At 43.1% G+C, this 16,897-nt stretch overlaps 1 protein-coding gene across 3 annotated transcripts in view; it reads left to right on the top strand.

Moving 5' to 3' along the window:
* LOC102454802 (collagen alpha-4(VI) chain-like) overlaps positions 1-16,897 on the top strand; it is a 135,826-nt gene that overhangs the window by 8,674 nt on the left and 110,255 nt on the right. The window contains exons 1-2 of one of the 3 annotated variants that reach the window (XM_006120911.4): positions 7,254-7,545; positions 8,064-8,136. The gene's annotated coding sequence lies outside the window, so the exon portion shown is untranslated. Of the gene's footprint in view, positions 1-7,253; positions 7,546-7,909; positions 8,137-16,897 lie in introns of those variants that run through there. The other 2 variants (XM_025183550.2, XM_025183551.2) reach the window with 2 other exon arrangements.

The following is a 16,897-nucleotide window of genomic DNA, read 5'->3' as shown; positions in this document are numbered from 1 at the left end:
GATTGTAAACTCTTTGTGGTAGGGATTTCTCTTGTTATGCATTCCTACAACTCCTAACATGTGAAGTGGAAGTTAAGGTCTGTTAGGGGAAAGAAAATTGAGGGAAGGAAAGGCCCAGCTTGAATCTTCTTCCACGTTTGTGTGAACCTTGAAAAGTTCCTGTTCCTGGTCAAAGCCAGATTAATTTTATAGAATTTAGGGATTTCAATCTGACAGTTTCACAGCACTATTCTCTGACCTCCTGAGACATTGCATCATGAGCCCCAGTCTCCTATATACAGAATCTACCTACACTATGCCCATCACTGTGGTATCTGGAGACAGTACAAAGTTAAATTACAGAGTAGTCTACAAAGAGTCCTCTCTCTTCATGTCCAGAGATACATAGGTTTCATCATGTACTTTCATCTCTCTCTTCTTGTTCTTCTGTTATTATTCTTCCCTTATCCTGTACAGGCAGAGTAGACGGTTCTCCCTGCCTTCATTTCCATTTGGATTCCTTTACGAATGCCTATATGAAGGACCAAAGCATGAGAACACTTTGAATGAGAAATATACAGGTCAAGTGTAAACTAAAATATATTGCAAAATGCTAATTAACATTTTGCTGAGTAGCCACATGAATAGCTGATGTGTACTATCCTTGAAATAAAAGAGCAGTGTGGCCTGCAGCAGGGTCCAGGTATGTCTCAGTAAACAGGACTTCATATTGTCAAAGCATTGCTGCATGTACCTGATCCTATGTTATGTCTGGCCTAAGGGGGTAGTAAAGCATTCAGAGTGCATCTACACAGCACCCTAGACTCGAAATAAGTTACGCCATTTGTGGTATGCAAATGGTGTATCTTATTTTGAAATTTGGCACATCTACACAATGCCAGATTTCAAAATAACGTGCTGTTTCGAGCCATCCCTTATCCCTTGTGCAACAAGGTTTACTGGGATGGTGAAATAGCATGCCTGTTATTTTGAAAAATATTTCAAAATAATGGGTGGCTTGTGTAGACATACCCTAATTGAACTATCTGCTCTTAGTTCTGATTGTGTTTGTTGTCTATCATCTTTTAATTGCTATTGTAATAATGAGCATTCTCCCGTAGCTGTTTCTGAAGCTTTAAAAACTTTGTTTCATGATGAAATCTGGCATTTTAAAATAAAAACAAAAGCTGACATTTTCAAAGAAATGAAAGGAGTGTTGGGGCTCCAAATCCCACTGAATTTCAGTGGGACTCTTAGACTTCTTTGATAATCCCAACCAAAGGTTTAAAACTTCAAAATGACTGCAGGAGGTTCCTAAGTGGCTATGTATTCACAGCCGGACAGCCAGACTGCAAATGGTAACACGGTATTGATAAGATACCTCAAAGCAACGAAAGGCAGCAAATCAGAGTTCAGGCTGTCACTTCACCTTTGGCTTGTCCAGCTGTGCCTGTTATTGTCACACATCTGATATAAACAGCCTCATTCTAAGGGTACACAGTTGTGCGTAGCTCAAAATAAGCTACGCCATTTGAGCTATGCAAATGGCGTAGCTTATTTCGAGATGTCCTATTTTGAAATTTGGCACTGCATACACAGTGCCAAATTTTGAAATAGAGCTGTATTCCAGCATCTTCCTTATTCCTCATGTAACGAAGTTTACAGGAAGCCAGAATAAGACGCCCAGTATTTCAAATCTATTTCAGAATAATGGGTGTACTGTTAAGATACACACAGATGTTATCCCGAAATAGTGCCACTGTGTAGACGTTCCCTAAATGTCTGTGCCCTTTACATTAGCAAGGTACATGCTGATGGCTTCATTATTTTGAGGCTCTGGTAAACACTGAGCTAATGGCAGATTGTGTAGGCCAGGATTCTGAATTTTCTAGTTAGTGCCTAATGAGGGGTGTAGTGGGTTGGAATGACCACCCACCGACCCTGAAGGGAGGCACCTCTCCCAGCGCCTTGGTGGGCTACACTTGGCCCTAATGAGCCACCTGGACGGAAGCCAAGGGGCAGGGCCAGAGAGGTAAAAAACCTGCCAGCCAAGTCAGTGAGGCACCGGCCACTGAAGAGGCCAGAAGAGTCCCCTAACCCTCGAGGAAAGGCGCTAAAGAGTAGTGAGGTGGAGAGCTGGCGTGGGCCACTGGGCCCCCTGCTGCAAAGCAGCCCAGAGGAATAGCAGAGGCCAGAGGGCTCCCCTGCATGCCACGGAGCGGCACAAATGCCTGGGGAGGTGGTGAGCTGGCATGGACGACCGAGGCCCCTGCTGCATAGCAGCCCGGAGGACCAAGAGACTTCCCCAGACTTCCCAACCACTCTGCAAGCTGCTGAGGAGTGGCCATTGGACCTGGATCCCTGTGACTGCAGGAGACCTACGCGACTGCAAAGTACATGCTGAGGGGGAGGAGGGAAGTGGCCCAGGGGACAGCATGGACATAGACATGCCCGGATCGGCATGTTTTGGGCTAGAGCCCCCGCTGATCCAGCAGCAGTAAACTGCTGCCTCTAGGGCCCTGGGCCGGGGTGCAGTGGAGTGGGCGGGCCTGTACCCTCCCCGCCACCTACCGCTTGGGTGGTCACCTCGCCCTCCCCGCCATTGTCAGCGAGCTGCCTGCAACCCTCCGGAGCAAGGAGACCTCACTTGTGTTCTAGGCCTTGATTAACTGCTGGACCTTTACAAACCATTTTCCTGCGGCCCACCCTGAACCAGGGCTGGGCCTTGATTAACTATTGGGGCTTATAAACTGTTTTGCCTGCCGCCCTGCCTTGACCGAGGGCTGGGCTTATAAACTGCTACCTGCTGCCCCGCCCAGACTGAAGGCCAGGCTACAAACGGTTTACCGGTGGCCCCACCCTGAACTAGTGCTGGGCTTTCCTCACCACAGACTTGGCGGCCCGTCCTGAACTAAAGCTGGGTCCCTGCCTATCATTTGTTGGCCTGCCCAAACCGAGGCTGCCTTTGGTATTGATTACTTTTGTCACCCTGCCCTGAAGTAAGAGCGGGGCCACCAATAAACCGTTTGTAGCTGACCAGCTTACGGGGGTAAATGCCTAACACTGTTTCTATTCTAAAATAGGATTTTAATAAATAATCTATTCAAGATGAGACCGGATACTAATACTTACACCTGTGTATGAGCTGTTTTTCTAAATGTTTCTGGGATCAAGAGTTTCCCATCGGTCCATTGTCTTAAGTAATTTTGGCTTTGACTGGAAGATGCTTTCTTGAATGAAGTATTTATGCTTACTCATTTATTATTAAATTTACTAAATGGGTCAGTGAAGAGATGTGATGCTCCTAAGTAGGTCTGATATTATTAACCTTTAGGTTGCTGACATTTTTCTACTTGTCCACTCAGTGTTCCCCTTAAGCCTTGTGCTTGTGCAGCCATTCAGGAGAGATTGAAATGCTGCCCAGCTGATTAAAGCAGAGTGCTTGCAGCTAGGTTTTTGTTTCTACTGGGGGCGCACATTCATCTCAGAGCACATAAAATTTATTCCACATATGGATGGAAAAGATTAAAGGGAACATTGTTGTCTAGTAAATGACTGTGGTAACAATACCTATAAATACCTACATCATGTTGGGGATTCAGAGATCGTAATTTACAATATTTTTAGAATAGCTTTAGTTTTCTGTTGAAATATTTTTACTGCTCATTGTTTTCTACTATGAAATACTATAAGCCTCACCCTTATGAGTGCCAGTAGGGGGGCCCCTAAGTTAAAACATTCTAACTTTAAAAATCTATTTTTAATTTTTATTTTCAAATTCCCCATTCCAGCCTGAAATGAGAGGTGCCATGTGACACTTCAAGGGGATGTGCTTTTTTCTCTCTCCAAGTATCAGAGAGGTAGCCGTGTTAGTCTGAATCTGCATAATCAATGAAAAGTCCTGTGGCACCTTATAGACTAACAGATTTACTGGAGCATAAGCTTTCATGGACAAAGACCCACTTCAACAGATGCATGTAGTGGAAATTCCAGAGGCAGGTATAAATATACAGGCACATGAAAAGAAAGGCATACCAATCAAGAGGAAGGCCAGAGATAACGAAGTCAATTCAGTCAGGGAGGATGTGGCCCACTTCTAGCAGCTGATGTGGAGGTATGAACACCAAGGCTATGTCTAGACTGCCCCCTCTTGTGAAAAAATATGCAAATGAGGTGAAGCATGGAATATCTCCATGCCTCATTTGCATAATTAATGAGGCTCCATTCTTGTGCAAGAGGCTTTTGCACAAAACCCCCCTCTTGTGCAAAAGCCGTTCTTCCTGAAAAAGAGAGGAAGAATGGCTCTTGCACAAGAGGTGGTTTTTGCACAAAAAGGAGCCATATAGACAGCTCCTTTTTGTGCAAAAGCCTCTTGCGCAAGAACAGAGCCTCGTTAATTATGCAAATGAGGTGCAGTGATAGTCCATGCTTCACCTCATTTGCATATTTTGTGTGTGCAAGAGGGGGCAGTGTAGACATAGCCTAAGAGAGGAGAAACTGCTTTTGTACTTGGCTAGCCATTCACAGTCTTTGTTTAATCCTAAATTGATAGAGTCAAATTTGCAAATGAATTGTAGCTCTGCAGTTTCTTTGAAGTCTGTTTTTGAAGTTTTTTTGTTGCAGGATGGCTACTTTTAAATCTGCTACTGTGTGTCCAGGGAGATTGAAGTATTCTCCTACAGGTTTTTATATGTTACCATTCCTGATATCTGATTTATGTCCGTTTATTCTTTTACCACAGACAGCCCACCAAACTGAAACAAATTCTCACCAGCAACTATACACCACACCACAGTAACTGTAACTCAGGAACCAATCCCTACAACAAACCTTGGTACCAACTCTGCCCACATATCTACACTAGCGGCACAATCACAGGACCTAACCACATCAGCCACACCATCACTGGCTCATTCACCTGCACATCTACCAATGTAATATGCGCCATCAGTGCCCCTCTGCCATATACATTGGCCAAACTAGACAGTCTCTATGTAAAAGAATAAACAGACACAAATCAGATATCAGGAATGGTACCATACAAAAACCTGTTGGAGAACACTTCAATCTCCCTGGACACACAATAGCAGATTTAAAAGTAGCCACCCTGCAACAAAAAATCTTCAAAAACAGACTTCAAAGAGAAACTGCAGAGCTACAATTCATTTGCAAATTTGACACTATCAATTTAGGATTAAACAAAGACTGTGAATGGCTAGCCAAGTACAAAAGCAGTTTCTCTTCTCTTGAGGTGTGTCTAAACTACATGGCTCCGTCAATGGAGCCATGTAGATTAGGCTGATAGGCAGAGGGAAATGAAGCCACGATTTAAATAATCGCAGCTTCATTTAAATTTAAATGGCTGCCATGCTTTGCCAACCAGCTGATGATCAGCTGTTTGTCGGCAGATCGGGTCAGTCTGGACGCGCCGCTGTCGACAAGGAAGCCTTTGTCGACTGGCGCAGGTATGCCTCATGAAATGAGGTTTACCTGCGCCGGTCGACAAAGGCTTCCTTTTTGACAGTGGCGCGTCCAGACTGCCCCGATCTGCCGACAAACAGCTGATCATCAGCTGGTCGGCAGAGTGCGGCAGCCATTTAAATTTTAAATGAAGCCGCGATTATTTAAATCGCGGCTTCATTTCCCTCTGTCGATCAGCCTAATCTACATGGCTCCATCGACGGAGCCATGTAATTTAGACACACCCTTGATGTTCACACCTCCACATCAGCTGCTAGAAGTGGGCCACATCCTCCCTGACTGAATTGACTTCGTTATCTCTGGCCTTCCTCTTGATTGGTACGCCTTTCTTTTCATGTGCCTGTATATTTATACCTGCCTCTGGAATTTCCACTACATGCATCTGTTGAAGTGGGTCTTTGCCCATGAAAGCTTATGCTCCAATACATCTGCTAGTCTATAAGGTGCCACAGGACTTCTCTCCAAGAAAGTGGACTGTGATGGATCATGGGTGATGTAGTCCTATCAGCGGTCCTGGCTAATAGAGGGGAACGCACAACTGAACAAAAACTCCCAAGAGACATTGCAGCAGCATTTTCAAATTGAAATAATTTGGTTTTCAACCAATTGTGTTTTTTTTTCAAATCCCCCCCCCCCCCCCAAAAAATGTCTATGAGAAATTTTGGTGAAAATGAGTCCTCCGCCCCCCCTCCCCCCTCATTTTCATGAAATTTTCCCCAGGAAAAAATTATCAATTTTTTTTCAAACACTTCTGATATTAAGGCTATAGACAAAGTTGGATGAAGTTGTATATTTGGCAGGTATTGGTGAAAATAAAAACATACTGGCTACGTCTAGACTGGCATGATTTTCCGCAAATGCTTTTAATGGAAAAGTTTTCCGTTAAAAGCATTTGCGGAAAAGAGCATCTAGATTGGCACGGACGCTTTTCCACAAAAGCACTTTTGCGCAAAAGCTTCCGTGGCCAATCTAGATGCGCTTTTGCACAAAAAAGCCCCGATCGCCATTTTCACGATCAGGGCTCTATACTGGCCCTTTTGTGCAAAAGCTTTTGCGCAAAAGGACTTTTGCCCGAATGGGAGCAGCATAGTTTTTCTGCAAGAAGCACTGATTTCTTACATGAGATCATCAGTGTTCTTGAGGAAATTCAAGCGGCTAGTCTAGACACAGCCACTATGTACAAGGAAGGAGTGAAATGCATATCCGAGTAAGAAAATATGCAGTTAGGGCTTGGTTTTGCAAGATGTTCAACACTCAAGGTCTTAATTCCAGAAAGCATTTCAAGTTTGAACAGCTGCTTAATTGTAAACACATGGTTGATCCCATTGATTTCATCAGCAGTCCCATGGTTGAATTGCGTTTTAGACAGATTACGTTTAGATGTACTACTGCTAAGTCCAATCATGTGTGTGGGCTCCTGTATTGAGAAATATACTGCAATTTCCTTAGGACTGGTTAGCAAAGCCTTTGTTCATCAGACGGGGCTCACATTGGACAACTTTCAGAAAGTTTGGATCAGGGGCTGAGTTTTCTCTCTGGAGCCCGTTGTAGTATTTTCATTTCACACCAGCAGCAAAATGAAATGCATTAATAATAATGAATTTTTAGATGTTCACAAATATAAATGCTGATTTAAATGCTACTAACCACCAAAGGGAAATGCATAATAACACACAAAATAAAGGCAGTTTTTCCATCCTGTAAATAGTTAATGGCTAAGCCAGTAAACTTTTCAACCACCACCTAGGAAAGAATGATGGAAAGTCTTTATAAAAGAGCTAACAGTAAATGAATGAACTTCAATGTGACCAGCCTTATCAGTAAGTCTAGATACAACTTTACTATACAGACTTATTCCAAGGCTTGCAGCAGCCTATGCCTTGATACGAAGTGTGAAAGCAGGGGAAAGGCTATCCTGATTCCCAGGAATATTCTGAGCAGGATATGCCTGGGTGGGAGCACACTCCCAACTGAGCCCCATTACTAGCTCTACCCCCGGACAGCTGCCGTCACTCACCCTGCTGGGAAGCCCAAGGGACAGCAACCTCTGGGATACATGGGTCACACTGATCTCCAAGCAATCAGGTAGGCTCCTAGTCATTATATTTGCTTCTCCAAACCTATGTAGTGTTTTGCTATTTATCTGTGTATAGCTCCATCACAAAAATATGCTTTTCCTTTTAGAGCCCCTTATAAGGATGGAACATTTTTCATAGAGACATTTTAATACTAAAGACTGATAATGCACTTATGCAAATAATGTAAGTATTTTCCATGCACCAGTTCTCCATGTAGATAAAATAATGTCCAATTATCAAAGTTTTCCTTATCTTTGCAGAGAGTTAACTCTTGGAAAAAGCTTTCATTCCTTTCATAAGTGTGTTATCGTTCTCCTCACATTAAAATGTCTAAGTGAAACTAGATGGGGAGGGGATGGCGGTGGGGAGACGCATTTCTTCCACTGTTCTGTAGCACAAGAAAGTTGTGCTAAAGGAATGTAGACTTCTAATTTGCATTTTGGGGAGGAAAGAGAGGATGAGAGAAATTGCTGTAAAAAACTGGACATAGAGACTGAAGCTGTATCTTTTTCTTTGTACTCCTAGGCTAAAGCTTTCTCAAACTGCTTAATAAGGAAAGTACAGAAAAATTAGATGCCAAACTGAAGTGCTTCACCAGGTAGGAGGAATCTATTTGATTGCATTCATTCAAACAGACAAAGGTGGCGTTTGAACTTGTCAGGAGCAAGATTGCATTCTTTCTGCTTGAGGCAAAAAAAGAGAGAGAAAATGAAGAATAATGTATTTAGAGCAATAAACAAAGTGTGCAGAGAGATGCTGATGTTCTGTGTAGTTATGTTCATGCCATTTGGCTCTAAACAGTAGGGAGAAATTAGAAGTTGCTCCAGAAACTTGTGTTCTTTTACTGGTGTAGCAAAGGAATAGGCTGCACTAAGATTTGCTTGTATGATTGATTTTGGAAATAATTTTATACATGTATATGTATATAATGGCTTTTTCATGTGTATAAAACATTGCAACAATTGAAAATAAAATTAATACCTAAAGCAATAAAAATTATGAATAAGGAACTGCCTGAAGTGAAGCTTCTAGATGTAATATTAGAGAAGTCACTGATCTATTTCTTCCGAGGTTTATTGTATTCTTTTTAGTGGTTCTCTGGCAGCAGTGAGGAAGTGAAAACTGGAAGTCAAATAGTCATAGAGCATTCACTGTGTTATGCCACAGCTCAGGGACATTTTAAAATTTGACTAGTGGTGTGATGTAATAGTAAATATAATTAGATGAGGGAGTAAAAAATCCTCTGGTTTTATTCTTGAGAATTGGTTTCCTAGTATTTGTATGTAAAAAATCCCCATTTTATTGGAGGAGCCTCAAAACTTATTTGAGCACTCATAAAACATGTGGGCTGTCAACCTAATGGGCAGCATGCAGCAACCCTAAAGCCCTGAATTGATTACTCAGAGTGTAATTCCATGCTACTATACTCTTGCATTATTTGCTACATGTGTTTCTTAAGATAGGGCCATAAAGTTATCCTTTGGAGCTACGAGTGGAATAGTCTTATGCATGCTATCTATGCAGTCTATGAGAAGTAGTCCCTGCCATCTAAGGCAAAATAGACCGTAGCAAATAGAAAGCTTGATCTCTGCTTGCTTTAAATCCATAATCATCTTATTCACTTAAAGTAGCTGCCCAGAGAAGGTTAGAGACAGGCAGCAGGGACTGACTTAAATCGAAGAGATTTAAATCACCAATTTTAATAATAATTTAAATTAGCAAGCAGGAATTCTTGATTTAAATTATCAGTTTTAATTGTGCTTTGCATTTGTACTTCCTGCCTAAAGAAAGATTGCAGCTCATAGGTTGGTGACTATAAAAACATGTTGCTTTGCATCTAAATACAGTCTTTATGCTAAATTTGGTTCTTCATTTTGCTAACCAGTTGGATGCACTATGTCTACAGACTTATATTTAAGAAATTATAGACCTTAATTTACATGTATTTAGATTTTTAATTTTTATATTTTGTATTAAGTTGGAAAATGGTGAATACTGAAATTCTTATTTACCAGATAATTATTTCTTGTATTTGTGATTTGTGTCCAGCTCCATTTGGATGGAAATTAGAATTCAGTTAAGCATGTGCAAAAAGAATATTTTCCAATTTTTTTTAATTAGCTGAATAAACTACCTTAAATGTGCGGAATATGCAAGAAACAAACAGAAAAGTTTATTTAAGCAGGTTTTGCATTTAAAACTAACTTGACTTATTAAACAAAGGAAGTAGTTTAATTAGCTAAATATAGATAATGGCCGTTTCTGATCATTATGTCCTTCAACATTTTAGAATTATAGTGCTCATCCGCTCAGATCAGGGTGAGCAAGATATGGCCTGCTAAGCCAGAGGTTCCCAACCACTGGTCCACGGACTGGCGGTGGACCATGAAATCCTTCCTGGGCCGTGGCACATTACCAGGCCACACCCCCAGGTTTTAATTAGCCCCAACCACTGGGGTTTCCCATGAGGTGTGAGCCTGTGCGCGCACACAAAATTTGCTTGCCATCCATTTCCCCATGCAGTAGTAGGGTGAGTGGTGGGGTTGGTAGCCAGATGTGCTGGAGCAGGGGCCATAGTGAGGCTATCCCTATTGAGGCAGCTGCTATACAGCCCAGCTGGCAGGACTGCATGGAGAGCAGCTGTGGCGCTTGGCCCGGCCAAGCGCCACATTGAAAGCAGCTGCAGTGTTTGAGCGCCACGTGGAGAGAGCCTGCCCTGGCCACTAGGGCCAAGAGAGAGCATTTTAAGCCTTTATGTAAGGTGTCAACAGGTCTTTAAAGAATGATGTATTGTAGAGGTTTTAGATTTTTCATGTGACTCATCTGTCAGCCACAAATACAAGGGTAAGTTCCCTTCCTTGGAAGAGAAGTAACCAGTCTGTTATCCTGTATGGCTCCCAAAAGGGAACAGTCTTCAGACTTTACAAGAATTTTTATTGGTTTTTTTAAGTGTGTGTGTGTGTGTGGAGGGGTGTTTCAAATTCTTGTTAACTGTCATGTCCCCACTCCTTTGATTTGCCTGATTTACCATGGGCTAAAATTACCACAATGAATATGCAAATATTTCAGAGCCGGTCCACCAACAGTTTTTGAATGAGTTTGCCGATCCGCGGTATAAAAAAGGCTGGGAACCACTGTGCTAAGCCATTTGATACAGACTGTGGCTCACCCTTTCAGTTCCCCCCCTCAGGCCAATTGAGACCTGGGGATGGGGGAGTGCATGAAGTAATTTGTTCTTCAAGAGGCTGGTGGCTCCCTTCCCCCTCCAGGGGTATGCAGTGCCTAGAGCAGAGGTGGGGAACCTTTTTGGGTCGGGGGCCGCTAGCCCACAGATAAGCTTCCCCCCCCACACACAAATTGTTGTAGTATGATGATTTTTAATTTTTTTTTTAATTAGAATTTTAATGTGATGGTTGAATTTGATTTTTGCAGGGAAGGGCCTGGCGAGGGGGAGGGGTATGGAGCTTCCTTGCCTTCCCACTTCTGCAAGGGATTCCCCCTCCCTCAGGTCCTGCATACCTCCTTAACTGTTAAGGAGGCATTGCTGGCAGCATATGGCTCCAGTCTGCCAGATGCTGTTCCCTGCTGCAGCCAGCCTATTCAGGGAAGACGGGAGGAGCTGGCCTGCTGAGGCCTTCCCTTCCTCCCAGAAAGTGGCCCATGAAGGGAAGGAGCTAGGGAGCTTTTCTTCCCTCCCACTCTGGGAATGGATTTGCACCTCCCTCTCCTTACCAGCAAAAAGGAGTTTAGTGGGCAGCTTCTGCAGGTGATGGAGGCTGGAAAGCAGATGCAGCCTCGCTTTCACTTGCCGCCTCCCAAAATGCTGCAGGGCTCCACAACGTGGAGCTTCTCCCTCCCGCTAGATCTCCTGCATGCACTTCTCTCACATGCAGGAGAGGAACCGGACATATCTAGCTGCACTGCAGGGAAAGCTGGGGGAAGTTTTTAAAGTGGCCCCCAGAATCCTCCTGAGGTGTTTCACAGCCTCTGGGCCCCCCCAAGGGCCGGATGAAATTGTTTGGTGGGCCAGATGTGGCCTGCGAGCCAGAGGTTCCCCACCCCTGGCCTAGAGGGAGCCTCCAGCTGTTTTGAACAGTGAATAACTTATGAAAATAAGGTGCATATGCCCAGAAGAGTCAGTTAAAAGGTAAAATGAGTTCACAATAGATAATACTGGTTTCTAAGAACACTCTTTTCACACTCTTTCTAATGCAAATTCTGTCTATTAGAGATAAATCTGAACGATCATTCAGAGAATTTGGGAACTGAATTTGGCACCTTGCTTCCATTTCTGCCTAATTTGTAAGGGATTGCTGAAACTACTGTTGTACACCCATTTCCCCACAAATCATCCTAATAAAATGATTTGAAACATTTAATGTGAGTCCAACTAGTTTTGGGAGGGAAAGTCCACTTCCATAACTACAGAACCATGAGGGCTTTTATGCCACACTTGAATTACAAGGGCTTTGAAAGAACTTATTCTATCAAGTAAGTAATCCTTGTGGGCCACAAAATGGCTAAGTCAGCATGAGCACTAGGGAAGGCAGCAGAAAGCGCTACACAGCATTTGTGTTGGGAGAGAGGCCATAACTAACCTTGCAGTTCCTGCTCATCAGCATGGCTATGGTGAGGAACACTGACAACAACTATTAAACGTGGCTAGCAAAGGTTTTCCTGGGATAGGCATCAAACCACATTTTTGTCATTTAGCATAATAGATTAGCCTGTGGTGTTTTTTTGGAGATGTGCTAAAACTGAGTACTGCCCTTAAATGGATCTTAAAGTCAAGAGCAAGTTCCACAGTTGAAGTCTAGTTTCTCAATTAACTTGGCCTCATCTTCTACGACTGAGAGGAATTTCACTTGAAAACTAAAATAATCATCTGGTGGGTGGGCAAGCACATCACTTCTCACATACAGCAGCCTTTGAGGCTGCCTCTAAACCACGACCAATTGCCTTTTGAATCTGGACAGGAATAGCTCATCTAATACGTTTAAAGTATCATATCAACATTCCACCCTAATCAGATATTAAGAATCCTATAGAGGCTATATCCTCAGCTCCCTTTGGACTGCGCCATGCTGCTCAGTGTCAGACAAGCTACTTAAATGGGCAGCTGGTGATTCCCCTTGCACAGAGAAATCTCTCAGGGATGCACCAGTGGTGGTGGGGTATCATACTGGAGACTGGAGCAGGCATGGCCATAGAACCTCATGGCTCTAACAACTGCCAGATGGTAGAATGGTCTGTCAGCCGACGATCATGGCAGTGTGTGTGTGTGTATGTTTCTGAGAAAAGGTTTAACGTCTGTGTCTTTACTGCTAGGACCGGGGTCCCGTCGCAGAGGGTGGCCAGCAGGCCAACAGACGCCCCGTTATATAGGAAGAGCTTATTACACCTTAGATTTTAGCTGCTAGAACACAGGGGTTCCTTCGCAGCCGGCAGCCTAGGAAAGGCTGAAAAGGTGCCCCAACGGATCTTGTCACCTGGGAGTGACACAGATCCAAACGCCCAAGCTCTCCCTATGTCTGTCCCTTTATGACCGGCTGAAGTTCTTTTAAATTGTGCTTGGTTCTGTTACAGCAACTGGAGGAGTTAGGTTAAAGCTTAAACAGTTACAGGTTTATTAAAGAAGCTTATAAATTATATGGTTACAATGGCTATTGCTCTATTTCTTAAATGCTAGCAAATATATATATAGATCTTAAAATGATTACAGGAAAAAGGTAAAGATAGAAAATAGAAATAATGGTACCAAGTGACAGCCTAATCTTTAAAGAGCTCTAACACTATGTATATATATACTTAAACAAAGGACCACATCCAGGTACAATTTTTACCCCTTTCTGTGCCTCTCAACTCTAGCGTGTCAGGCCAGGGCCGGTCTCTCAATTCCTAGGAAAGACGAATACCAGGTGGGCATCGCCTCTGGAACCTCGGGAGATCAAACACCTAACCCGACCAGCAGATAGATGGTAGATTGACACTCAGAGAAAATGCGCTGCTGGACCCATCTTTATACCCCTGGGGGCCCGTATTCTCTTTCTTATCTAAGATGCCGAATTGTACTGGTCCATTTTGTGGCACCAGTTCTTACAAGCAAGTTTCAAGTTAATTTACACTTGCAAGAGAGATAACTAAATTGTGAGTACTAGACATTTTTTTACTGGGCGAGAGATTCCTCCCCCCGCGGATGGATGTGTGTTCGTATCAATATGGGTTTCAGTCAAGGGCACTCCTTGGCAGCCTCTTGGTCAGCAATTGGCGTATCTCTGTTTACAGCCATTCACGGTCACACAGCCTGGGCCTTCTGCTCTGTGTGCCAGGGATGCTCCAGACAAGCAAAAATGGATGTTACAAGGGGGATTCCTGTCTGGCTACATGGTCTCTAGGGGAGCATTACTTTGTTAGCAGCATAGAGCAATTGCTTCTGAGGCTGAATCAGACCCTTGCTGACCCCAGGATTGGGGGGAACAAAAAAAAAAAAAAAAAAAAAAAAAGGAGCCTGACGCTAATTTTCTCCAAAGTTGTGTGTTGTACCAATCTCAGCTCAGACAGATCCAGCCTCTCTTAGGTCTGACATCTTTTAAGGTTCTATATTTCTGGCATCATGTTGAGAACAGTACATCTGGAGCTGCATTTCATATTTAAGACCTAAGTCCAAATTTCCCTAGCATAGGCCTCTCTGATATCACCATTTCAATTTAACCAAGTATAATAACTTTGGCAGCAATATTGCCCAGCGTTATTAATAACAGAGAGAGAAAGATACGTAAAGGTACACTGGGGAGATCAGACAGCCCTTACTCCAGATGCTGGAAAGTATTTCCTAGACATGCTTAGAGAAATCCATGTCTTTCTCAAAAGCAATCAGACCAGGCAGATTTGGAGTCATCACTCTGGTCTAGGAACCTGAGCAGAATGTATCAAAAGATTATATTAGAATGATCCTCCTATAAATGTAAGCAGGAAATTTAGGCAGGGCTTATACACAGCACTACTGAGAGATGACGCAGAAGCAAACACGCAATCCTAGTCTTAGAAGTTCAGTTTCCCCCATAACTTCTACCATATTTGGAGACATTTTTATGTGCTTCCAGCTAGAGATGTTTGGTCAAAAATTTCTAATCTGTTAATCTCTGTTCGTGAGATTTCAAACCTCGACCACATTCCAGTCAGAGAAGCAAGCCAAGATGGGATAACTGTTTGTGACAAATAACAGTTAATCATGTTTCATTACCACAGGTGCTGGAACTAAGGATGTGGGGAATGCTGCTGCACCCCCGGGCTTGAAGTGGTTTCCATCAAAGACAGGGTTTACCATTTGATTCAGTGGTTCTCAGTACCCCCACCGCTATATAAATTGTTCAAGCACCCTTGTTCATTACTCTGGGGTTTGCATTAATATTCAGCACTCACTGCGGAAATATAAATACAACACTCTTTGTAAAAAACAAAGCAAAACAAAAACCTCCTACAGAACTCCTGCCAGCTCCTAGTACAGATAATGGCCATGAATATATTTCTTCTTGGAACTTTTAAAAAGCTTGGATTTTATCAGTTGGATTTTATTTCACTCTATGGGCTCACTTGGTCTGATAAGCTCAGAGGCTTCCTGTGCTTTGCAGCTCTAATACTTTGGGGAGCCCTTAGTTTAAATACAGAGGGGACTAATTCCTATATACCCTGCTTGCATTGCCACCTCCATGCAAAGGCAAAACAAATAGTCTCCCAACAGGCCTGCTGATGGGGGAGGGAGGAGCAAAGGGGAAATTGCCCAGGGCCCTGGAGCTCCCAGTCACTGTCACCGCTACTGCAGCCATAGTGGTGGCCAGAGCCCAGACCTTTCAGAATTGCTGCAGGAGTGGTGTGTGGCAGGCTGCAGAGCCCTGCACCATGTGCTCTGGCCAGCTCAGAGAGCTGGCGGAGGGGAGGAGGCACCACACCGTCCAGGTGATGATGAGGGCTGGCTGCCCCAGTCCCACCCCTTCTGCCCAAGGTCCCTCCTCTTCTCCTCCCCTCCCCTCCCCTCCCCCCATTGCCCAGGAGCCTGGCAACCCTGACAGCTCCCCTCTCTCCTGCTAGCACCAGTCCACCTTCTGGCATTTGAAGAATTCTTTGTGGTGCCCTGAAAAGCATCAAAATTTGCCACGCTTCAAGGAATATTGCACACATGGTCATCATGATTACTAAAACAAAAGACAGGACCATGCAGCACTTTAAAGACTAACAAGATGGTTTATTAGGTGATGAGCTTTCATGGGCCAGGCCCACTTCTGGGTCTGGCCCACGAAAGCTCATCACCTAATAAACCATCTTAGTCTTGAAAGTGCTGCATAGCCCTGTCTTTTGTTTCAGCTAGATCAGACTAACATGGCTGCATCTCTATCATCATTATTACTAGTACTGGTAGTAATATTATATAGGTTGAACCTGAATGGAGAGCAGTAACTAGAGATAACCTGGGACCAATCCTATTCAACTTGTTTATAAATGTTCTGAAGAAAGGGGTAAAGAGTGAGGTTGCAAAATTTGCAGATTTTATTAAATTGCTCAAGATAGTTAAGACCAAAGCAGACTGTGAAGAGCTTCAAAAAGATCTCACCAAGCTAAGAGATTGGACAACAAAATGGCAAATGAAATTTAATGTGGATAAATATAAAAATAATGCACATTGGAAAAAATAACCCCAACTATACATAAAATATGATGGAGACTAATTTAGCTACTACTACTCTAAAGAGTCATTGCAGATAGTTCTCTGAAAACATACTCTCAATGTGCAGTGGCAGTCAAAAAAGAAAATAGAATGTTAGGAATCATTTAAAAAAGGATAGAGAATAAGACAGAGGGTATCTTAATGCCTCTGTATAAAACCATGGTACGCCCACATCTTGAATACTGCGTACAGATGGGGTCGCCTTATCTCAAAAAAGATATATGGGCATTGGAAACAGTTCAGAGGAGGGCAACAAAAATGATTAGGAGTTTGGAACGGGTCCCATATATAGATAAATTAAAAAGATGTGAACTTTTCAGCTTAGAAAAGAGGAGACTAAAGGGGATAGGATAGAGGTCTATAAAATCATGACTGGTGTGGAAAAAGCGAATAAGGAAAAGTTTTTACTTGTTCCCTTAATATAAGAACTAGGGGTCATGAAATTAAATTAATGGGCAGCACATTTAAAACAAACAAAAGGAAGTTTTTCTTCACTCTGCGCACTGTCAACTTGTGGAACTTCTTGTTAGAGTATGTTGTGAAGCTTAGAACTTTAACAAAAAAGAGCTAGATACGTTCATTCATGGAGGTTAGGTCCATCACAGGCTATTAGCCAGGATGAGTAGGAATGGTGTCC

Source organism: Pelodiscus sinensis, chromosome 2 (assembly GCF_049634645.1).
Source record: "Pelodiscus sinensis isolate JC-2024 chromosome 2, ASM4963464v1, whole genome shotgun sequence".
Lineage (NCBI taxonomy): Eukaryota > Metazoa > Chordata > Testudines > Trionychidae > Pelodiscus > Pelodiscus sinensis.
The sequence above is the reverse complement of the archived record's forward strand: the minus strand, read 5'-3'. Positions and strand labels throughout refer to the sequence as shown.